Source organism: Dendrobates tinctorius, unplaced genomic scaffold, assembly GCF_039654945.1.
Source record: "Dendrobates tinctorius isolate UK_male_01 unplaced genomic scaffold, ASM3965494v1 ptg000383l, whole genome shotgun sequence".
Classification (NCBI taxonomy): domain Eukaryota; kingdom Metazoa; phylum Chordata; class Amphibia; order Anura; family Dendrobatidae; genus Dendrobates; species Dendrobates tinctorius.
This window is the reverse complement of record NW_027362049.1, coordinates 812214-836733: the sequence shown is the minus strand read 5'-3', so window position 1 is coordinate 836733 and position 24520 is coordinate 812214. Positions and strand designations below refer to the sequence as shown.

Sequence of the window (24520 nt, the reverse complement as noted above, 5' to 3'; positions counted from 1 at the left end):
CCACCAGTATGACCCTGGCTCTGTCCTCGCAGATTTTCCTGAGGACCCGTAGAATGAGAGCTAGAGGCGGGAAGGCGTACAACAGGCCTCTACTCCAGGACTGTGATAGAGCGTCTATCCCTGTCGGGTTTCCCAGAGGGTTCAGGGAGTAGAAGGCCCCGACTTTTGCGTTCCATTTGTCCGCGAATAGGTCTATTTCCGGTTGTCCCCAACGGTCGCACAGGCTGCTGAACACTTCGTCTTTGAGTTCCCAGTCTGTTGCGGTTATTCTTCTGCTGAGGAAGTCCGCGACCTGTTTCCTGGTGCCCACCAGATGCACGGCTGAGATTGATAGGACCTCTCTCTCCGCCCATCTGAAGATCTGCTCTGCTAAGGCCTGCAGTGTCGGGTGTCTTGGTCCGCTCTGGTGACGGAGAAAGGCCACTGTCGTGGATTATCTGACAGTGTTTTGACGTGCTTGTTCTTTATGTGAGACCAGGTGGCGAGTAGTACCTTCCAGACGGCATGTAGTTCTCTGAAGTTGGAAGACCTGTTGCTGTCCACCGGACTCCATCGTCCCTGGTAGTACTTTCCTGCGACGTGTCCGCCCCAGCCGTACAGACTCACATCCGTTGTCACTACGACTTCCGGGGAATAAATCCATGAGACACCGGTTTTTAGGTTTCTCGGAGTGGTCCACCGTAACAGTGACCTTCTGACCAGGGGGGTTAACTGCATTTTCTTGTCCAGTGAGCTCTGCCTTCTGTCCCAGGACGCCAGGACTGCCCGTTGTAGGTCGCGGGAGTGGAATTGACTCCATCTGACGCAGGAAATGCACGAAGTCATCAGCCCCAGGATTCTCATTGCGTCCCTGATCGATACCTGTTTTTTTGAGAACTGACGAATCTTCTTTGGCATGCTGGCCTGCTTTTCGTCTGGTAGATAGGACATTCTTCTTTCCGAGTCTAGCATGACCCCCAAAAATTTTATTCTGGGCTTGGGTATGAGATCTGACTTTGTCCAATTTATGATCCCACCCAAACTCTGCAGCGTGGAGATTGAGGACTGACAGTCGACTCTGAGCTGGGTTGCTGAATCGGCTATAATTAAGAAGTCGTCTAGTTACGGGACCACCGTGATGTTTCGAGCTCTTAGGTAGGCAACTACTTCTACCATTAATTTTGTGAAGACTCTTGGTGCTGATGCTAGGCCGAAGGGTAGGCAGTGAAACTGATAATGGTGTATCCTGCCGTCCCTTTCGACCGCCAACCTGAGATATTTTTGGTGATCTGGGTGGATGGGGACGTAGTAATACGTGCTTTTTAGATCGAGCGTGCACATTACCACCGCTTTTCCCAGAAGCGGAATCGTGGATCTTATTGATTCCATCTTGAAGCGTTTGTATGTTACCTACTTGTTTAGGTTCTTGAGATTTATTATGGTTCTGGTTTCCCCAGATGGTTTTTTTTATTGCGAAGAGGCTCGAGCAGTGTCCTCTCCTTTCTTCTTGGGTGGGTACTGGTGTAATTGCTTCTATCGTCAGGAGATCCTGGATGTCCAACCACATGGGGGAAGCTGAACTGAGTCAAGAACTGGTCACTAAGAATCTGTTCGGGGGCAGGGAGTTGAACTCTATCCTGTACCCCTGAGAAATGACCTGTAGTACCCAGGGGCTGGAGGTAACCTCCTGCCATTCTCCCTTGAATTTGAGAAATCACCCCCCCCCCCCCCCACTCTGGTGGCGTCATTTTTTTCGGGAGCTGGACCCTGGGCCAGAGAAGATGGTATCTCTATTCCTACATCTACCCTCGCCCCCTTTGGGGTAGCTATCGACCCGACTTCCCCTTCCCTCTGTAGTCCGTTCTCTGGTTGTAACGGGGTCTACAAAAGGGCTGGTATCTTTTACGTTTCTCTTCAGGGAACCCCTTTTTTTCATCTGATGCCTTCTCTAAGATATCGTCGAGCACAGGCCCGAAGACTCTACCCCCCCCTCCCCGAGAAGGGAATTGAGCATAGCTTATTCTTTGACTGCATGTCGCCCGACCAACTCTTAAACCAGATAGCTCTTCTGGCTGCGTTGGACAGAGACTGGCTTCTGGCCGTGAACCTAACCGACTCCGCCGAGGCATCAACCAAAAACCCCGTAGCTAGTTTTAGTAGGGGGGAGGAACTTCAGGATAGTTTCTCTCGGAGTTCTGACAGGTGCTCCTCCAAATCATCTATCCATAGATGCATGGAGCGTGCCACATATGTCGCGGCTATATTCGTTTTTATGACCGCTGCTGAACTCTCCCAGTCCGTCTGCCTTCCGATCTAGGGGCTCCTTTAGGTTTGAGGAGTCCTCGAACGGAATCACCATCTTTTTTGATACCTTCGCCACTGGGATGTCTATCTTAGGGACCTCCTCCCAAACCTTGACCTCCTCAGGGTCAAACGGCAGGCGAAGCCTTAAGTCTCTGGGGATAGTCAATCTCTTCTCTGCTTCCTCCCATTCGTCCAATATCATTGCCCGTATATGGGTGTTTACTGGGAAGACCATCGAAGTCTGGGAGCGTAACCCCCCAAACATCTCGTCCTGTATTGAGAGGGTAGCCGGGGGTTCCTCAATCTGCATAGTCTGACGCACCGCCCCCAGTAGCTCGTCCGTATCCCCGGACGAAAAAAAGATATTTCCTTCCCCTTTCTGGGTGCTCTCTGATTTCCTCCTCTTCTGCGTCTGATTCGGGCAGGATGTCTTCAGAAGACGTGTCCGATTCCCTCTGCCTCTTTTTGGACAACTGGGGGTTCACCTGCGGGGTCGGGGAGGTGGCCAGGCTGGATACAGAGGCCTGTACTTTAATTATTGCTCTCATGTTAGACATAAGTGTCGCTTGTTCCTCCCCCACTATGCGTTTTGACAAGCATGGCAGAGGGTCTTTTGCCACGTGTCCTTTAGCTTCTTAGAGCAAACTGGACACTTCTTATCCTTCCTCCTGGGCTCCTTTCTCTCTGAGGTGGAGATTCCCCCCTGGAACATATAAAATACGTGTTCTGTGAGGTCTGTCTTACTGGTGCCCTGCAGTGACCTCTCTTTGAGGTTACTCACGTGACCCTGGCTGTCTGCTCCCGTCTCCGTCTTTGCCTGGTCCTCCATCCTGGTAGAGAGGAATACTGCGGCTGCCTGCTGACCGCTGTGAAGACACAGAGACGTGTAAGTGGCCATGGGCACCGTGTCTGGCTCCTAACTGCAGCAGAGCCCTGCGTACCGCTGCTTGCTGATCCACGCTGCCGATCCGCTCCTTGGACACCTGCCCACCTTCTCTGGTGGGCCTATACCGGCTGCGGCCAGTGACGACCGGAAGTGACACGCCCTCGGCTGATGACGCGACCGGAAGTGACACACGCCCGGTCTGTGACGCGCGCCCGGCTCTGACGATGCGGCCGGAAGTGACGCGCCCCGGTCTCCGGGCACGGCGGGGCCTTGTTCCTGACGTGCTACGTCCCATAGAGGGGGGAAGGTGCGGTGATCTGCTGCCGGGGTCCGCTTATGGGGCCAGTGCACTCCATAGAGGCGGCCCCGGCTCTGGGCTACGGTGGCGGCGTCCGGGGTCGAGAGCCCCCGTCAGGAGGAAGCGACCGCGTCTCCAGGAGCAGCGCTACCCTGGATGGGCTGAGGGACCCTCTGTTGGGTGTCAGCTGCAGACTTCTTGAGGTAGGAAGGGAAAGGTAGGGGGAGGATCCTTTTAAGCTCTTGTGGTTTCCTGTCCCACTACGGATAAGAAGGACGTCCTCCGGTGTGCTGTCAGGTGGTGACCTGGAAAAAAAAGTTATCAGTTTTCCAAAACAGTGTGTAAATTAAAAAAATCCAGAAAAGAAAACCCCTAAAAGGAAGTTATTTAACCCCTTAAGCCCCAAGGGTGGTTTGCACGTTCATGACCGGGCCAATTTTTACAATTCTGACCACTGTCCCTTTATGAGGTAATAACTCTGAAACGCTTCCATGGATCCTGGTGATTCTGACACTGTTTTCTCGTGACATATTGTACTTCATGTTAGTGGTAAAATTTCATTTAAATAACTTGCGTTTATTTGTGAAAAAAACGGAAATTTGGCGAAAATTTTGAACATTTCGCAATTTTCCAACTCTGAATTTTTATGCCCTTAAATCACAGAGATACGGCACACAAAAAACTTGATAAGTAACATTTCCCACATGTTTACTTTACATCAAAAATTTTGGTTCCAAAATTGTGCTTTGTTAGGAAGTTATAGGGGTTAAAAATTGACCAGCGATTTCTCATTTTTGCAACACCATTTTATTTTTACGGACCACATCACATTTGAAGCCACTTTGTGGGGTGTATATGATAGAAAATACCAAAAAGTGACACCATTCTAAAAAACTGCACCCCTTAAAGTGCTCAAAACCACATTCAAGAAGTTTATTAACCCTTTAGGTGCGTCACAGGAATTTGAATATTTAAAAAAAAAAAATGAACATTTAACTTTTTTTCACAAAAAAAATACTTCAGGTTCAATTTTTTTATTTTACCAAGGGTAACAGGAGAAATTGGACTGCAAAATTTATTGTGCAATTTGTCCTAAGTACGTTGATACCTGATATGTGGGGAGAACCACTGTTTCGGCGCATGGCTGAGCTCAGAAGGGAAGGAGCGCCGTTTGACTTTATCAATGCAAAATTGGCTGGAATTCAGATCGGACGCCATGTCACGTTTGGAGAGCCCCTGATGTACCTAAACAGTGGAAACCCCCCACAAGTGACCCCATTTTGGAAACTAGACCCCCCAAGGAACTTATCTAGATATGTGGTGAGAACTTTGAACCCACAAGGGCTTCACAGAAGTTTATAACGTACAGCGGAACAATTAAAAAAATCATATTTTTTCCACAAAAATGATCTTTTCACCCCAAATTTTTATTTTCCCAAGGGTAACAGGACCCTAAAAGTTATTGAGCAATTTGTCCTGAGTACGCTAATAACCCACATGTGGGGGTAAACCACTATTTGGGGGCATGGCAGAGCTCGGATGGGAAGCAGCGCCATTTGACGTTTTTGGCTGGAATTGAGATCGGACACCATGTCGCGATTAGAAAACCCATGATGTACCAAAACAGTGGAAACCCCCTCACAAATGACACCATTTTCGAAACTAGACCCCCCAAGGAACTTATCTAGATGTGTGGTGAGCACTTTGACCCCTCCACTGCTTCACAGAAGTTTATAACGCCCGGGCGTGAAAATAAAAAAATCGTATTTTTTCCACAAACATGATCTTTTAGTCCCCATTTTTTTTTATTTTCCCAAGGGTAACAGGAGAAATTGGACCCCAAAAGTTGTTGTCCAATTTGTCCTGAGTACGCTGACACCCCATATGTGGGAGAAAACTACTGTATGGGCACACGTCGGGGCTCGGAAGGGAAGTAGTGACGTTTTGGAATGCAGACTTTGATGGAATGGTCTACGGGTGTCATGTGCGTTTGGAGAGCCCCTGATGTACCTAAACTATTGAAACTCCCCACAAGTGACCCCATTTTGGAAACTAGACCCCCCACGGAACTTATCTAGATGTGTGGTGAGCACTTTGAACCCCCAAGTGCTTCACAGAAGTTTATAACGCCCGGGCGTGAAAATAAAAAAATCATTTTTTTCCACAAAAATTATATTTTTGCCCCCAATTTTTTATTTTCCCAAGGGTAACAGGAGAAATTGGATCCCAAAAGTTGTTTTGCAATTTGTCCTGAGTAGGCTGATACCCCATATGTGGGGGTAAAACACTGTTTGGGCGCATGGCAGAGCTTGGAAGGGAAGGACCACCATTTGACTTTTTCAACTCAGAATTGGCTGGAATTGAGATCAGACGCCATGTTGCATTTGGAGAGCACCTGATGTGCCCAAACAGTGGAAACCCCCAATTCTAACTCCAACCCTAACCCCAACACACCCCTAACCCTAATCTCAGCCCTAACCATAGCCCTAACGGGAAAATGGAAATAAATTTTCTTTTAGTTTTATTATTTTTCCCTAACTAAGGGGGTGATAACAGGGGGTTTGATTTACTATTTATGGCGGTTTTTATGTTTGGCAGCTGTCGCACGCTAAAAGACGCTTATTATTTTTCGGTATTTTGACCCACCGAGTCATGTGAGGTCTTATTTTTGCGGGACGAGTTGACGTTTTTATTGGTACCATTTTCGGGCACGTGACATTTTTTGATCGCTTTTTATTCCGATTTTTGGGACGCAGAATGAACAAAAACCAGCGTTTCATGAATTCCTTTGGGGGGGGGGGGTGCGCTTACACCGTTCCACATGCGGTAAAATTGATAAAGCGCTTTTATTCTTTGGGTCAGTACGGTTACAGCGATACCTCATTTATGCCTTTTTTTATGTTTTGGCAGTTTTATGCAATGAAAACTATTTTATATAAAAAATAATTATTTTTGCATCGCTTTATTCTGCGAGCTATAACTTTTTTATTTTTTCGCTGATGATGCTGTATGGCACCTCGTTTTTTGCGGGACAAGATGACGTTTCAGCGGTACCATGGATATTTATATGCGTCTTTTTGATCGCGCATTATTGCACTTTTTGTTCGGCGGTATGATAAATAATTTCTTGCTTCGTTTTTTATTTTTATTTTTTAAGGGGTTCGCTAAAGGGGTTAACTAATGGGACAGTTTCGTAGGGCAGGTCGTTACGGACGCGGCGATACCAAATATGTGTACTTTTATTGTTTTTTTTTTATTTCCAAAAAATGAATTTATTGGGGGAATATTTTTTTTTTCTAATTTATTTGGCGATTTTTTAAAAATTATTTTAACACTTTTTTTTTTTAACTTTATTACATTGTCCCAGGTGGGACATCACTGTCCTGCGACAGATCGCTGATCTGTCACATCACAGATCACTGTGACAGATCAGCGATCTGTCACAGGCAGTGCAGCAGACTTACTCGTGCTTGCGCTCTGCAGGCACTGAGGAAGCCGACTCCCTGCAGGCCCCCGAAGGTCCCCGTCGCCATCTTGGATTCGGGGGCCTGCAGGGAAGGAGCCCCCCGCAGCAGCGCTGCACATTGCGCTGCCATGGGGGGCTCAGGGAAGCGCCGATGCTTCCCTTTAACCCCCGGTACGCCGGCCCGTGATCGTGTTTGATCGCGTGTGCAAGGGGTTAACGTGTCGGGGGCGGTCCGTGACCACCCCTGTCACATTGTGCTGGGTGTCAGCTGTGATAATCAGCTGACACCCGGCCGCGATCAGCGGCGCTCACCACGTGGGCGCCGCTGTTCGCTGACGTACTATCCCGTCCCTGGGCACATGGACGGGATAGTACGTCATATGGGATTAAGGGGTTAAATTAAATCCTTAGGGTTAATATGATGGGAAATAGTTTTAAATATTTGCCTTTTTTAACTAAATACTCAGCTACAGGATAAAAATGAAGATGTATTTACCATGCAGCTGCCGCTTGTAGTGAGCACTCAGTGCTTAGAACACAGTGAGTGCACTGTAATAGTGCCCACCGCTTCTTAACCCCTAGGGTGGTTTTCACGTTAACTCCCGGGCTAATTTTTACAATTCTGACCACTGTCCCTTTATGAGGTAATAACTCTGGAATGCTTCCATGGATCCCGGTGATTCTGACATTGTTTTCTCGTGACATATTGTACTTCATGTTAGTGGTAAAATTTCATTGATATACCTTGCGTTTATTTGTGTAAAAAAAAAAACAACGAAATTTGGCAAAAATTTTGCAATTTTCCAACTTAATTTTCATGCCCTTAAATCAGAGATATGGCACACAAAATACTTAAGTAACATTTCCTACATATTTACTTTACATCAGCACAATTTTGGAACCAAATTTTTTTTTTTTGTTAGGAAGTTATAAGGGTTAAAATTTGACCAGCGATTTCTCTTTTTTACACCCTTTTTTTAGGGACCACATCACATCTGAAGTCACTTTGAGGGGCTATATGATAGAAAATACCCAAAAGTGACACCATTCTAAAAACTGCACCCCTCAAGGTGCTCAAAACCACATACAAGAAGTTTATTAACCCTTAAGGTGCTTCCCAGGAATTTTTTTGAATGTGTAAAAAAAGATGAACACTTAACTTTTTTTTTTCACAAAAAAATTACTTCAGGTCCATTTTTTTTTATTTTACCAAGGGTAACAGGAGAAATTGGACCGCAAAAGGTATTGTGCAATTTGTCCTGAGTACGCCGATACCTGATATGTGGGGGGACCACTGTTTCGGCGCATGGCAGAGCTCGGAAGGGAAGGAGCGCCATTTGACTTTCAAATTGGCTGGAATTGAGATCGGATGCAATGTCGCGTTTGGAGAGCCCCTGATGTGCCTAAACGTGGAAAGCCCCCACAAGTAACACTATTTTAGAAACTAGACCCCCCCAAGGAACTTATCTAGATGTGTTGTGAGAACTTTGAAACCCCAAGTGTTTCACAGTCGTACACACTGTTTATCTGTCGTAGAGCCATGAAAATAAAAAAAAAATAAAATCATTTTTTCCACAAAAATTATGTTTTTTCCCCCCAATTTTTTATTTTCCCAAGGGTAACAGGAGAAATTGGACCACAAAGGTTGGTGTGCAATTTGTCCTGAGTAGGCGGATACCCCATATGTGGGCGTAAAACACTGTTTGGGCACATGGCAGAGCTTGGAAGGGAAGGAGCATCGTCTGACTTTTTCAACGCACAATTGGATGGAATGGAGATCAGTCGCCATGTTGCATTTGGAGAGCACCTGATGTGCCCAAACAGTGGAAACCCCCAATTATAAATCCAACCCTAACCCCAACACACCCCTAACCCGAGCCCTAACCCTAGCCCTAACGGGAAAATGGAAATAAATACTTTTTTTAATTTTATTATTTTCCCCCTAACTAAGGGGGTGATAAAGGGGGGTTTAATTTACTGGCAGCTGTGACACGCTCAAAGACGCTTTATATTGCAAAAAATAGTTTTTGCATCACCACATTTTGAGAGCTATAATTTATCCATATTTTGACCCACAGTCATGTGAGGTCTCATTTTTTGACATTTTATTGGTACCATTTTCGGGCACGTGACATTTTTTGATCGCTTTTTATTCCGATTTTTGGGACGCAGAATGAACAAAAACCAGCAATTCATGAATTTCTTTTGAGGGGCGGGGACATTTACACCGTTCCGCGTGTGGTAAAATTTATAGAGCGGTTTTATTCTTCGGGTCAGTACGATTACAACGATACTTCATTTATGTCGGTTTTTCATGTTTTGGCACTTTTGTACAATAAAAACAATTTTATATAAAAAAATAATTATTTTTGCATTGTTTCATTCGGAGAGCGATAACTTTTTTTTTTTGCTGATGATGCTGTATGGCGGCTCGTTTTTTGCACGACAAGATGACGTTTTCAGCGGTACCATGGTTATTTATATCCGCCTTTTTAATTGCGTTAAAGCACTTTTTGATCAGCGGTATGATAAAGCATTGTTTTTTGCCTTTTTTTAAGGGGTTCACTAAAGGTGTTAACTAGTTTTATAGGGCGGGTCGTTACGGACGCGGCAATACTAAATATGTGCTCTTTTATTGTTTTTTTTTTTTTATCTACAAACAAAAACAATTAGGGAATTTTTTTATTTATTTAGGAATTTTAAAAAAAATTAAATTTTACACTTTTTCTTAGTTTCAATAATTTTTATTTCCTTTTTTTTTTTTTTTACTTTATTATATTGTCCCAGTGTGGGACATCACTATATAAAGTCAGATTTCTGATCTGACACTTTGCAATGCACTGTATCAGATCAGCAATTTGACAGGCACTGCAGGAGGCTTCTCAGCAGGCACTGATAAAGCCGCCTCCCTGCAGGACCCCGAAGGCCCACATGGCCATCTTGGATCCAGGGGCCTGCAGGAAGCACGCAGGGAGGGAAGCACACAGGGAGCCCCTTCCCTGCGGGATTCTTCCTTATGCCCCCAGTACATGCAATCATGTTTTCGTTGCAGTGTGCCAGGGGGTTCATGTGCCGGGAGCGGTCTGTGACCGCTCCTGGCACATAGTGCCGGGTGTCAGCTGTGATAATCAACTGACACCCGGCCGCGATCAGCTGCGCTCCCCCATGAGTGCAGTTCATCACGATGACGTACTATCCCGTCCATGGGCATTAAGGCACAGGGCACATGGATGGGATAGTACGTCAAATGCCGGGAAGGGGTTAAACGACATCCTGCAGCGCACACAAGTATTTTTGTATTTTTGTTGCGACAGGTTCCTTTTCATTCTTGCCTTACCAATACTCGGCCGCACCACTGACTTCTGAAAATGATGCAGTAAATCATGTTGGTAGCACATGGATGCTGGATCAGCATTAGGAACCCCAAATTTCAGGTGGCATTCCACCAAGATGTTATAGTTACTACATCTTATACATGTTCGATTTTAAAAATATTCTGTTCTTTTTAAAGGGAGTCTATCAACAGGTTTTTGATATGTAATATGAGAACAGCATGATGTTGGAGGTAAAACACAGAATTCAGCAACGTGTCGTGTGCTGTTGTTTACTGACAGTGAAGGTTTTATCACCAGGACATCATTGCTGTGACTAACTGGCAAGTGTAGACTTGACCTACCACGCAACCTCTTGTAATACACTATGTGTATAGAGAGCCTTGTGTGGGTGACGTTAGATTTCTCCGCTCTGCTTCATTCTAAATCAAAAGAACTCATTGTGTCACAACTACTGCACCCAGTAAACTAAGTGATATATCGTTGGACTCAGGGTCTCTTTTCCTACATCATGCTGCGGTCAGTTAAGGTTTCAAAAACCTGTGAGATTCCCTTTAAATGGAATCTGTCAACAGGATTTAACCCCTCCACACCTCAAACTTTTTATATGTGCATGTAGCACTTTCAAAGACAAGTCCAGCAATACTTTTACATGGCCAGTCCGCTCTCTTTTACTGAGAAATCGATGTTTGACTTGATATGCAATTGAGGCTTAAGAGCCATTATAGATCTGAAGCCTCTGTCACACTAGGTCTATTCCACGCCCAGTGCCGCCTCCTTCTTCTTGACTGACTGCTCCTTTGCCTGAAGTGACACAGCATAAAGATGGTCTCTCAAACAGGGGGAGGCAGCGCTGGAGGGGAATGAAGCTTCAGATCTACATCCTTATTTGCATATCAAGTCAAACACATTCCTCCACAGTAAGGGAGGAATGGACTGGCCATGTAAAGGTATATTGTTGGACTTGTCATTGAAAGAGCTACATTTGCATCAGGCAACAGGATATAAAAACAATCTTGCCAAGCCCCAAATGATGTATAAGATGGTACCTGCTGGTCAGTGCTACCCAAGATCATCCGGCTCTTGACCAGGGGGCTTCTTCGTGCACTTTAGGCATTAGCTATTTCCAGTCCTGTCCAAGATAGTCGGTTGGTTTCCAATAGCTCCACGCTGCAGAGATAAAAAAAAAAAAACATAAAAAAGAGTAAGATACGGAAGTTACACATGTGACTGAACATATAAAAAGTTCATGGTAAACGCACCGCAGTTTTAAGGAAGTGAGCATGGCACAGAAAGAGTTAAGGGAGTAGGGCACTGTGGTTTATTGGAAGGTCAGGGCAGGAGAATGGCTACATCATACATACAGTGGGGCAAAAAAGTATTTAGTCAGTCAGCAATAGTGCAAGTTCCACCACTTAAAAAGATGAGAGGCGTCTGTAATTTACATCATAGGTAGACCTCAACTATGGGAGACAAACTGAGAAAAAATAATCCAGAAAATCACAGTGTCTGTTTTTTTTTCATTTTATTTGCATATTATGGTGGAAAATAAGTATTTGGTCAGAAACAAAATTTCATCTCAATACTTTGTGATATATCCTTTGTTGGCAATGACAGAGGTCAAACGTTTTCTGTAAGTCTTCACAAGGTTGCCACACACTGTTGTTGGTATGTTGGCCCATTCCTCCATGCAGATCTCCTCTAGAGCAGTGATGTTTTTGGCTTTTCGCTTGGCAACACGGACTTTCAACTCCCTCCAAAGGTTTTCTATAGGGTTGAGATCTGGAGACTGGCTAGGCCACTCCAGGACCTTGAAATGCTTCTTACGAAGCCACTCCTTCATTGCCCTGGCGGTGTGCTTTGGATCATTGTCATGTTGAAAGACCCAGCCACGTTTCATCATCAATGCCCTTGCTGATGGAAGGAGGTTTGCACTCAAAATCTCACGATACATGGCCCCATTCATTCTTTCATGTACCCGGATCAGTCGTCCTGGCCCCTTTGCAGAGAAACAGCCCCAAAGCATGATGTTTCCACCACCATGCTTTACAGTAGGTATGGTGTTTGATGGATGCAACTCAGTATTCTTTTTCCTCCAAACACGACAAGTTGTGTTTCTACCAAACAGTTCCAGTTTGGTTTCATCAGACCATAGGACATTCTCCCAAAACTCCTCTGGATCATCCAAATGCTCTCTAGCAAACTTCAGACGGGCCCGGACATGTACAGGCTTAAGCAGTGGGACACGTCTGGCACTGCAGGATCTGAGTCCATGGTGGCGTAGTGTGTTACTTATGGTAGGCCTTGTTACATTGGTCCCAGCTCTCTGCAGTTCATTCACTAGGTCCCCCCCCGCGTGGTTCTGGGATTTTTGCTCACCGTTCTTGTGATCATTCTGACCCCACGGGGTGGGATTTTGCGTGGAGCACCAGATCGAGGGAGATTATCAGTGGTCTTGTATGTCTTCCATTTTCTAATTATTGCTCCCACAGTTGATTTCTTCACTCCAAGCTGGTTGGCTATTGCAGATTCAGTCTTCCCAGCCTGGTGCAGGGCTACAATTTTGTTTCTGGTGTCCTTTGACAGCTCTTTGGTCTTCACCATAGTGGAGTTTGGAGTCAGACTGTTTGAGGGTGTGCACAGGTGTCTTTTTATACTGATAACAAGTTTAAACAGGTGCCATTACTACAGGTAATGAGTGGAGGAAAGAGGAGACTCTTAAAGAAGAAGTTACAGGTCTGTGAGAGCCAGAAATCTTGATTGCTTGTTTCTGACCAAATACTTATTTTCCACCATAATATGCAAATAAAATGAAAAAAAAAAAGACAATGTGATTTTCTGGATTTTTTTTTCTCAGTTTGTCTCCCATAGTTGAGGTCTACCTATGATGTAAATTACAGACGCCTCTCATCTTTTTAAGTGGTGGAACTTGCACTATTGCTGACTGACTAAATACTTTTTTGCCCCACTGTACATACATGGAATACTAGGGATTTCCCTTCTCAGATCAAAAGCACAACACAGAAGAGGTCAGCCAGCTGGGTATGTTACAAAGTACAGGCATCTCACATCTAAATCACTCCACGTGGAAAGAAGGCTAAGGGGATCCAAATGTTTCTGTGCTTTTAATGCAAAAAAAATTCAAAGCAAATCTGCTGCTGTTTTTACAGTAAATGTGGTGCTTGCCACAGCTCTGGCCTTAAAGGGAACTTGTCACCCAGAAATTACAGTCCCATCTGCAGGCACCAAGTTATAGAGCCTGGGTAGAGGAGTAGATTGCTACACCGTTTTGTCAGTATAACGTATCATTTAAACCTCAGTTCTTTCAGAGATTTTCTGACCACCCCTATAAATGACTGACAGCTTTCTTGGTATAAGTGTGCATACAGAGAAAGCTGTCAGTCACCGATAAAACCACCCCCTAGACCAAAAATCCATGAAAGAGCCAAGGGTTTAAAAAGGGTGAAAAGACAGGTTATACTGACTTTTCCTACATAGCTATACAGCAATTGGCCCAGCTCCCCCTGCTCTATAACGTGGTGTGTGCCTGCAGACTGGACTGCAATTTCATGGTGACAGGTTCCATTTATAGGGAGAATAGCCTAATTGTACTAACGTGACCGGGAGAAGAAACGATCAGTTCACCGACATAAAATACACAAACTGCAGCTTCCAGAGTGAGCACTGTGTCCTGCAATGGAACCAAAATTCACAAAACTGCCAAGATCTCACGTATGAACCAATTCAAATTTGTGATAACCATATCCCAGACTAATAACAAGGGATCCACAGTAAAACATTCAATTTTCTTATTAAAAAACGAAATAAGTCATTTTAAAAAAGTTACATATTCCTTGTACTACCTCTCGAGGACATCACACACCTGGGTGGATTATTTAACACTACGGTACTTGCAAAATCATACCGGTATAGATTTTCATATATAGCCCAATTTTGCAAGTAGTGTTAATCCACCCAGGTGTGTGATGTTCCCCAGAGGTATTCTTTGTTCAATTTTTTTTTTTTTTTTAATTCTTTCAATAAAATTGTAAAGCTTTTACTGCATTATAGATCTCTTCTTATTGGTCTGGCATATGGTTATCACAGAATGAATTGGTTTATACATGTTTGAAATGCTATGGACTACTATGGGACAAATTTTCGATTATCAAGAATTCAAGTAGTCTAATGGGGAAGAAACGGAAGGAACTGTCCTCTCAGAAATCACCCAACAGCAATCCAGGGTGCAGGAGACCATAGATCACTGTATTCTCTGATATGCATACACATACACGTGCATAACACCCATAAAGTTGCCCAAAGTTTCAGACAGGGGTGGAAAGGGGGGCAATCATAAGGACTAAATAGGCAAAGTAAGAAAAAAAAAATCTAACATCTCCCAACCAAGCTGAATGTTCATTACCGTGCTGGGCACACAAAAAAAAAAAAAAATCACAGTATATGTTATATCAAATCTGCAGGACGTCCATATTTTTTGCCTACCTTTTCCTGCCCCGGTCTACTCTCATGACCATACAAATTTATGCACATGGGAGCTTAGCCCTCCCTTGCAGAACACTCATTGCACATACCGTCGCAAAGCAGGATACCTGGTTGTAAGAAATGGAATCAGGCTATGGAAATAGGTAGAGAAAAGAGTCTCTCTAATATACACTGCTCAAACGGATCCGCCTTTTTTTTTGGCGGATCCGTTTTTTTCCCCATTGAGTTGCAGTACCGGCGGATCTTGACGGATGGCCATCCGTTGGATCCGTTTTTTTGCGGAACCGTCAAATTTTTTTGCGTCCGCCGACATCCCTGGACGGACCCTGCAACTTTTGTTTTCTGCAGGATCCGCATTTTACAGTGCGCATGCCCGGAGAAAGGAAGTCAGTCGGAAATTTAACCCTGAAATCCTTTCTGGCGGACGAAAAAAATTCTCTCTCTCTCTCTCCTTCCCGGGCAGCGGCTCCTTTAAAATTCTTCATTCGGCGGATCCGTCAAAAAAACCGTCCGGTGGCATCCGTTCACATCAATTAGCAACGGATCCACTTTCCGCCATTTTGGCGGATTTTAACTGACCCAAAAAAATGGAAGTGTGAAACAGGCCTAAGGAGTGATGTGTGCAGGGGAACCTTAGGAAACCAGGGTTGGTGTGATCTCTGTCTCTTTTGCTATTTAGCGTTTACTAATAAGGGTCACCGTAAGAAGTTATTGGTGAGGTGTGGGAAACCTCAAAGGCACTTAGCACTTTATATGGATATATGCACAGACTCACATTGAATAATGGATTAAGTTATGGCTGTTCTTATATGAATTATAGGATTTGCAAGATTCATATATGCACTAAGCACTTTTATATTGTTTTAGTATATGCACAGCCTGTGAACATATAATTCATTTGGTATGGTTGCCCATTCATGAATTATAGGGATCTACTATGCACTAAGCACTTTATATATTATTGCACTAATAGCATGAAATTTATATATGAATTATATGACACTGTTGTTTATAAAAATGCACTAATTTTATATTAATTAATTTTTCACATTTTGATGAATTTATGGTGCACTTTTTTACATTCTTTATATTTTTTTGTATTTTTTCATTTAAATTTTGGTGTCTCCTTCCCAGCCTTTTGGTTTCTTGATGTACCCCTGCACACATGCATATCATGTATGTTTTTTTAATGCATTTGTGGAAAATTAAGTGTAAAATTTAAATAAAAATTCTTGTTCACTGAATATTTTTGTCATTAAATAAATATTTTATTATATAGAATATTTTTTGGTGGCGTTTCATTAGCAGTCGATATTCTTAAATATCTTTTATGGGTATTTAGTCGCATGGTTTTAACCTACATTTCTGGGATTCTGCAGGATTTATGAGATTGTGAGATGACTTATTAAGGTCTGCACCCTTTGGATAATGCCGATTTTTAAGAAGGGTCCTAGATAATAATCTTCACTGTTTGCCAATTAGGAGATGCTCAATAAAAAGGTTTACACCATGCTCACATGTGAAGGTCATGCTGCAGCTTTTAACCACAGCAGCCTTGTGCCTCTGTGGTCCTTCCATTGCTTTCCTGCACAATCACGTAATCTTTCAGGAAAACAGCTGTCTCAACTGCAAGAATGCGATGTCGATCATAATCACCATGTGATTTTGCATGCGAAACAGTTGATTCCCTGCCAAATTAAGGTATTGTATAGGTAAGCAGTGTAGAAATAGAGCGGAACAGGACAGCTGTGGTTAAAAGCTGCAACATGACATATCTATACACCAGCTGCATAGTCTGCTCAACATCTGGCTCTGAGCACGATACTACACTTCTCATCATGCCTGGTTCAGCAGACTGATAGACTAATGTACGGAAACCTTAGCTTCCCGGCCCATCTGTTAGACATTACATGTACAGCCAAGTGAGTTCCTTAGATGTGCACAGAATGATTACCAGATGGGACATATATGAGCATTTAAGAGGCCATCTTACACATCACACCCCAATGAACTCTGCTTATAGGGCACGTTTTACCCTTCTGCACTATAACCTACACTTTGAAGGTCTTAAAGGGAAGCGTTTAAAAGATTCAAGCAGCATGATCTAGTGGCAGGTTATAATTGTATTCTGAAATTTTCCTACATTTCAGGAAAAAAAACCTGTTTCATACAGAGTCGTCATCAGGGGAAGAGTCAAAGGGGTGGCTCACTGCCTGGCTTGATTGACAGGTCTTTCCTTATAGACAAATAGAGAGAGAACTGTCAATCAAGCCGAGCCGGATAAAGAATGGAGCCCAGATTACTAATCTTCCCGTTCCAAGCTCGGTTGGTAAATCATGATTTCTCTAAAATGCAGAAACATTCCAGAGTAAGACACAAGGTAGCCTGTGCCCGTTTAATACTGTTTGTCTGGAGAGGATCATTATACATTTCTATGGTCTGTATTTACTCAGGAACCCAAAGACACTGCCAGATTTGTCACACAAGCCTAAGAATGGAAATCTGGATGACAACTCCTTTATTAGTGGCCATAGAGGAATAGAATTGATATAGAAAGTATTGAGATACACCTTGTGGGGACTTTAGACGGAATCTGTCAGTAGGATGAACCTATCTAAGCTGTCTATATGGGCATGTAGGTCATAGGAAGAGAAGATATCTGTTGCTATGGACAAATAGCTTAGTTTAACAGCAATGATCAACTGGTCCGAAGACAGACTTAAGTGTCAGATATCAACTTGATGGAAATGTCCATATGTTATCAGATAAAATGACTACCAGTATAAATGACCCCCAGACGTCAGGCTATGCCCTTAAGCTGGAGTCACACATAGCGACTCACCAGCGATCCCGACAACGATATAAACGTGTCAGGATCACTGGTAAGTCGCTATGTGATCGCTGGTGAGCTGTCACACAGACAGCTTCACCAGCGATCAGCACCAGCGATGCCGAGCGCGCGGCGTCGCTGTGTACGTTAGTTACCAGCGCGCTGATGCAGGGAGCTGGTAACTAACGTACACATTGGGTATCCAAGGGACATAGATACCTGACGTGTACGTTAGTTACCAGCTCCCTGCATCAGCGCGCTGGTAACTAACGTACACATCGGGTATCCAAGGGACGCGCGTCCCTTGGATACTCAATGTGTACGTTAGTTACCAGCTAATCGCTGGTCTCCTGCCTGTCACACACAGCGATGCGTGCTGGCCAGCGGGAGATCAGAGTCGAAAGAAATGTCCAGAGGTTTCTTGCAGAGATCAGCGATACTGGCAGGGGGGCCGCTCGCTGATCGCTGTTGTGTCACAAAACTTGTGTAAATTGCTACAAGAGTGAAGTTTTGGGGGTGGAACAATAGGAGACGTGACTTCTGCAGAACTGCAGATGACACAACCATATCATGTGATGAAACACTGAATTATTTCACAATCACCACTATGAGCACACAGCCGGCCATCACCGCAGGGTTCTTCTCTTAACCTCGCAGGGAATTTACATAAAATGAATAAAAACAGCTTTAATAGCTTGTTCTTGAAAATGTTCCTTTCATATTGAGGCCGTTCTGCTAGGACAGAGTATCAATTCACAGTATGGGGGGGGGTAATATGATAATTAATTCCTCTACTGTACAGAACGTCAGCCAAGTCTTCACAAAGCCACAACATTTGCCAATCTCTTGTATGATAAGCAGCACTGTATTTCTATCCTGCCTGAAGACATAAAGGCCCTTTTACATTTAGCGATGCACCAGCGATCCAACCAGCGATCCGACCCGGTCAGGATCGCTGGTGCATCGCTAAATGATCGCTAGTGAGCTTTCATACAGAAAGATCTCACAGCGATGCAGCAGCGACGCAGCGCACGATACTTACCATTCACACACAGCGATCCTGCGTCCTCCCGCCCGCCTCCATGCGTCGCTGGACGTCACAGCAGGAAGCCCAGCAGGAAGCGCCCGACGAGAAATGGAGCCGGACATTCTCGCGCGATCAGCGATGGACAGCGGGGGAGCCGGTCGCTGGTAAGTATCACACATAGCGATATCGCTAGCAATATCGCTATAACGTCACAAAACCAGTGACGTTTTAGCGATATTGCTAGCGATATCGCTTAGTGTAAAACCCCCTTAAGATTCCTGTCAAAGTGATGGCAGACTATGGTCCAAGCCAGGTCATGGGCATCATCTACCTGGCTCCAATAAAATGGAGGGATTTGGGATACATAGCCACCTAAGACGTGTATAGCTGTGCACATTCATATGTAGAAAACCCAGGGAGTGGTTTCATGAAGGCATCCACTAATCATATGATCAACTGGGGTATATGGTCATCATAATGGTGGCCTACATTCTACGAGCCAAAGTAACAGTGATATACATCTAGGAATTTTACTGCCTTACGGTATGGATCACCTACAGTATAGTTCAATCAATATCAGACAACCCACACCCCCACCGATCATCTGTCTGCAGCTCCGGTGATGGATGGCTGTAAATAACACATGGATCCAGAAAAGCACAGCTCTGTAAACTGTAGTATCCATGATCAGGTCTTGAAGCTGTGCTGTTTTAGCACTGGAGCGATCCAGCAGGTCACAAACTGCTGGAGACAGAGAGAAGCGGTGGCGACAGAAGGTGAAGACGACAGTAGGAGAAAAATAAAAGAGAGTGCGTGAAGCTTTAAAGAAAAAAAAAAATACATACATATTATATATATATATATATATATATATATATATATATATATACATACATATATACATACATACACACTGTATATATACACACACACACTGATTGACAATCAATTTCAGATGCTGTTGTGCAAATGGAATAGGCAACAGATGGAAATTATTGGCAATTCTCAAGACACCCTCAATAAAGAAGTGGTTCTGCAGGTGGGGACCACAGACCACATCTCAGTACCAATGCTTTCTGGCTGATGTTTTGGTCACTTTTGAATGTTGGTTGTGCTTTCACACTCGTGGTACATTAGCACGAGACGGACTCTACAACCCACACAAGTGGCTCAGGTAGTGCAGCGCATCCAGGATGGCACATCAATGCGAGCTGTGGCAAGAAGGTTTGCTGTGTCTGTCAGCGTAGTGTCCAGAGGCTGGAGGCGCTACCAGGAGACAGGTTAGTACACCAGATGTGGAGGGGGCCATAGGAGGGCAACAACCAAGCAGCAGGACCGCTACCTCAGCCTTTGTGCAAGTAGGAACAGGAGGAGCACTGACAGAGCCTTGCAAAATGACTTCCAGCAGGCCACAAATGTGCATGTGTCTGCACAAATGGTTAGAAACCGACTCCATGAGGATGGTCTGAGGGCCCAACGTCCACAGATGGGGCTTGTGCTCACAGCCCAACACTGTGCAGGACGCTTGGCATTTGCCACAGAACACCAGGATTGGGAAATTCGCCACTGGCGCCCTGTGCTCTTCACAGATGAAAGCAGGTTCACACTGAACACATGTGACAGATGTGACAGCGTCTGGAGACGTCATGGAGAGCGATCTACTGCCTGCAACATCCTTCAACATGACCGGTTTGGCAGTGGGTCACGAATGGTGTGGGGTGGCATTTCTTTGGAGAGCTGCACAGACCTCCATGTGCTCGCCAGAGGTAGCCCGACTGCCATTAGGTACCGAAATGAAATCCTCAAACCTCTTGTGATACAATATGCTGGTGCGGATGGCCCTGGGCTCCTCCTAATGCAGAACAATGCCAGACCTCATGCGACTGGAGTGTGTCAGCAGTTCCTGCAAGATGAAGGCATTGAAGCTATGGACTGGGCCGCCCGTTCCCCAGACCTGATTGAAAACATCTGGGACATCATATCTCGCTCCATCCACCAATGCCACGTTGCACCACAGACTGTCCAGGAGTTAGCGAATGCGTTAGTCCAGGTCTGAGAGGAGATCCCTCAGGAGACCATCTGTCACTTCATCAGGAGCATGCTCAGGCGTCGTACAGTAGGGAGGTCATACAGGCACATGGAGGCCACACACAATACTGAGCATCTTTTCCTTGTCATGAGGCGTTTCCACTGAAGTTGGATCAGCCTGTAATTTGATTTTACACTTTGATTTTGAGTATCCTTCCAAATCCAGACCTCCGTGGGATAATTATTTTGATTTACATTGATAATTGTTTTGTTTTATTGTTCTGAACGCATTCCACTATATATAAAAATTTGCAACTGGAATATTTCATTCAGAGATATCTAGGATGTGGTATTTTAGTGTTCATACAGTTGTGGCCAAAAGTATTGACACCACTGCAATTCTGTCAGATAATACTCAGTTTCTTCCTGAAAATGATTGCAAACACAAATTCTTTGGTATTATCATCTTCATTTAATTTGTCTTAAATGAAAAAAACACAAAAAAGAATGAAGCAAAAAGCAAAACATTGATCATTTCACACAAAACTCCAAAAATAGGCCAGTCAAAAGTATTGGCACCCTCAGCCTAATACTTGGTTGCACAACCTTTAGCCAAAATAACTGTGACCAACCGCTTCCGGTTCCATCAATGAGTTTCTTACAATGCTCTGCTGGAATTTTAGACCATTCTTCTTTGGCAAACTGCTCCAGGTCCCTGATATTTGAAGGGTGCCTTCTCCAAACTGCCATTTTTAGATCTCTCCACACGTGTTCTATGGGATTCAGGTCTGGACTCATTGCTGGCCACCTTAGAAGTCTCCAGTGCTTTCTCTCAAACCATTTTCTAGTGCTTTTTGAAGTGTGTTTTGGGTATTTGTCCTGCTGGAAGACCCATGACCTCTGAGGGAGACCCAGCTTTCTCACACTGGGCCCTACATTATGCTGCAAAATTTGTTGGTAGTCTTCAGACTTCATAATGCCATGCACACGGTCAAGCAGTTCAGTGCCAGAGGCAGCAAAGCAACCCCAAAACATCAGGGAACCTCCGCCATGTTTGACTGCCTCTTTTTTTCTCCTGTAAACTCTATGTTGATGCCATTGCTCAAAAAGCTCTACTTTTGTCTCATCTGACCAGAGAACATTCTTCCAAAACATTTTAGGCTTTTTCAGGTAAGTTTTGGCAAACTCCAGCCTGGCTTTTTTATGTCTCGGGGTAAGAAGTGGGGTCTTCCTGGGTCTCCTACCATACAGTCCCTTTTCATTCAGACGCCGACGGATAGTATGGGTTGACACTGTTGTACCCTCGGATTTCAGAGGAGCTTTAACTTGTTTGGATGTTAGTCGAGGTTCTTTATCCAACATCTGCACAATCTTGCATTGAAATCTCGTCAATTTTTCTTTTCTGTCCACATCTAGGGAGGTTAGCCACAGTGCCATGGGCTTTAAACTTCTTGATGACACTGCGCACGGTAGACACAGGAACATTCTGGTCTTTGGAGATGGACTTGTAGCCTTGAGATTGCTCATGCTTCCTCACAATTTGGTTTCTCAAGTTCTCAGACAGTTCTTTGGCCTTCTTTCTTTTCTCCATGCTCAATGTGGTACACACAAGGACACAGGACAGAGGTTGAGTCAACTTTAATCCATGTCAACTGGCTGCAAGTGTGATTTAGTTATTGCCAACACCTGTTAGGTGCCACAGGTAAGTTACAGGTGCTGTTAATTACACAAATTAGAGAAGCATCACATGATTTTTCGAACAGTGCCAATACTTTTGTCCACCCTCTTTATGTTTGGTGTGGAATTATATCCAGTTTGGCTTTAGGACAATTCTTTTTGTGTTTTTTCAAGATAACACCAAAGAATTTGTGTTTGCAATCATTTTCAGGAAGAAACTGAGTATTATCTGACAGAATTGCAGTGGTGTCAATACTTTTGGCCACAACTGTACATATACACACACATACTCCAATCTAAAATGTGTGTTATTTCAGCCTAGCTCCAGTCACTGCAATAAAGTCAAGCACAGTAATGGCCATGTAACGCGTGGACAGGGGTGGTCCAGCTTCTGGAAGAGAGCAACTATGTTTTTCTAATCCCCTTCGATTTAATCCTTTCAAATATCCCACTCGCAAACTGTTCATACGTCAGCCTGAATGGTGGAGTAAAGCAGAACCAAGTCTCCGTAATCCACAGACAAAATAATAGCAAGGATCATACAGAACCATCATGAACTACATAAATTATGAAGTCAGGCTGCCTGGTGGGAAGAGAAGGGGGGGGGGACCACAGGTCACGCTCTGCTGTCTCAACATCTCTGCTCAGAGGCCAGTGCCTTATGCTCCAGCTGGGATCCACATAAAGCAGACTGTTGTGCAGCACATACTGGGGAATCCTTCCAAGTCAGAACCCCCTCCTTTACAATGGTCTCTTATTCACATCCTTAAGTGCGTGAATGAGGTGGGGGGACCCAGATGGAGCGGGGGAAGGCAGAAAGGAGCCAGTGTCCCTGGCACTGCCCAAATCCTGGAAAGACAAAGAGCCACATGGCATCACCCACTACAGACAGACAACAACTCTACAATGTGAATCAGGTCTGCTCATTACAGTTATTTGCTGTCAATTTTATGTCTGTAAAGTGATTCAAACCCAGCAGTAATTAACAGTTGCTCTGTGTGATCATTTATTGAGCTTTCATTGAAGTGTAAAGGTCAATTGCAGGCAAAATAAGCTACTGGTAGACATTAGGGTGACCAAATTGGTTTCACCCAGCTTCCATAAGAATCTTAAAGGGGTTGTTCTTTTTAAAGCGAACCTGTCAGCAGGATTTTGCTAAGTAACCTACAGGAATTGTCAGGTTGCTGCTGTTATACTGATTAAAATGATACCTGAGGTGAAGAAATCCGTCTTGGGGTTCTTGTGGAATCAGTGTTAGAAGTTTTCAGTTAACGATATGCCTGTGCTCAGGGGCAGGACCGTAGGCAGAGACTTATCTTTCTGCTCTAGGCCAAAGAAAACAGGAAGAGACCTGCCCTTCAGGGTGGCCAATATCAGATACAGGAGCAGAGGTGGAGGTGCAGCGCTGGACCCAGGGAGTGAGTATTAAGTGGGTTATTTTTGTTGCTTTACAATATACTGCACCCAGGGATCAGAATTTTCTGAAACTGGAACCACTTTAGCATGCATGACTCCCCAAAGGACTGCATATTGTAGATATGTCACCAGATTTTACAGTATAAATTTCATATATTAATAAGTAAATCTCTTTGCCAGATGAGACTGGTTTATGTACAATGAAATACCCAGTTGTAGGGTGAGAACTCATAAATCCAAGTATGTTTTGTCTTCGTTCCCGATAGCTGCAGTTATTACGGAACAGTGAGATATCGGTATCGGGGAGTAGCTGTCAATCAGGCTAGGTGAGTGGAGAATGAGAAACATTCATAAAGGATCAGGGAGTACAAAGTAAAAACAACATGGTTTGTACTGTGAAGTCTGGTGACAGATCTGCTGTATACTGGTGTATGGGGCCTGGTGAGCAGAAGCAAAGTGGGGGTCCCCGTACTGGGCAAGACACGCTGCGCAGCCTGCGCTGAGGCAGCACAGCCGAGTCACTGTATAAATGGTCTGGTACGCTGGGGACCGGGCAGAAACTCACAACCGCGGCTACTTACAATTTATGCCCGCAGCATAGGGGGCCGGCCGTGTCTGACATCAGACGCTGCCGGCTCGCCCTCTGTTTTTTTGCTGACGGCGTGACACAGTCTCTTGCGGCACATTATATGAAGGAGTTAAGAACTCGAAAAGTGATAAAGTGCACGCAAACTCGTCTGTCCGACCTCACATTCCCCAATTCAACCTCCCATT

At 44.4% G+C, this 24520-nt stretch overlaps 1 protein-coding gene across 4 annotated transcripts in view; it reads right to left on the bottom strand.

Annotated features, from left to right (window-relative positions):
- Positions 1–24520, bottom strand: part of RHBDF2 (rhomboid 5 homolog 2) — a 125002-nt gene that overhangs the window by 60074 nt on the left and 40408 nt on the right. For all 4 annotated transcript variants that reach the window (XM_073563154.1, XM_073563157.1, XM_073563155.1 and 1 more), the window contains exon 2: positions 11315–11435. The gene's annotated coding sequence lies outside the window, so the exon portion shown is untranslated. The remainder of the gene's footprint in view (positions 1–11314; positions 11436–24520) is intronic.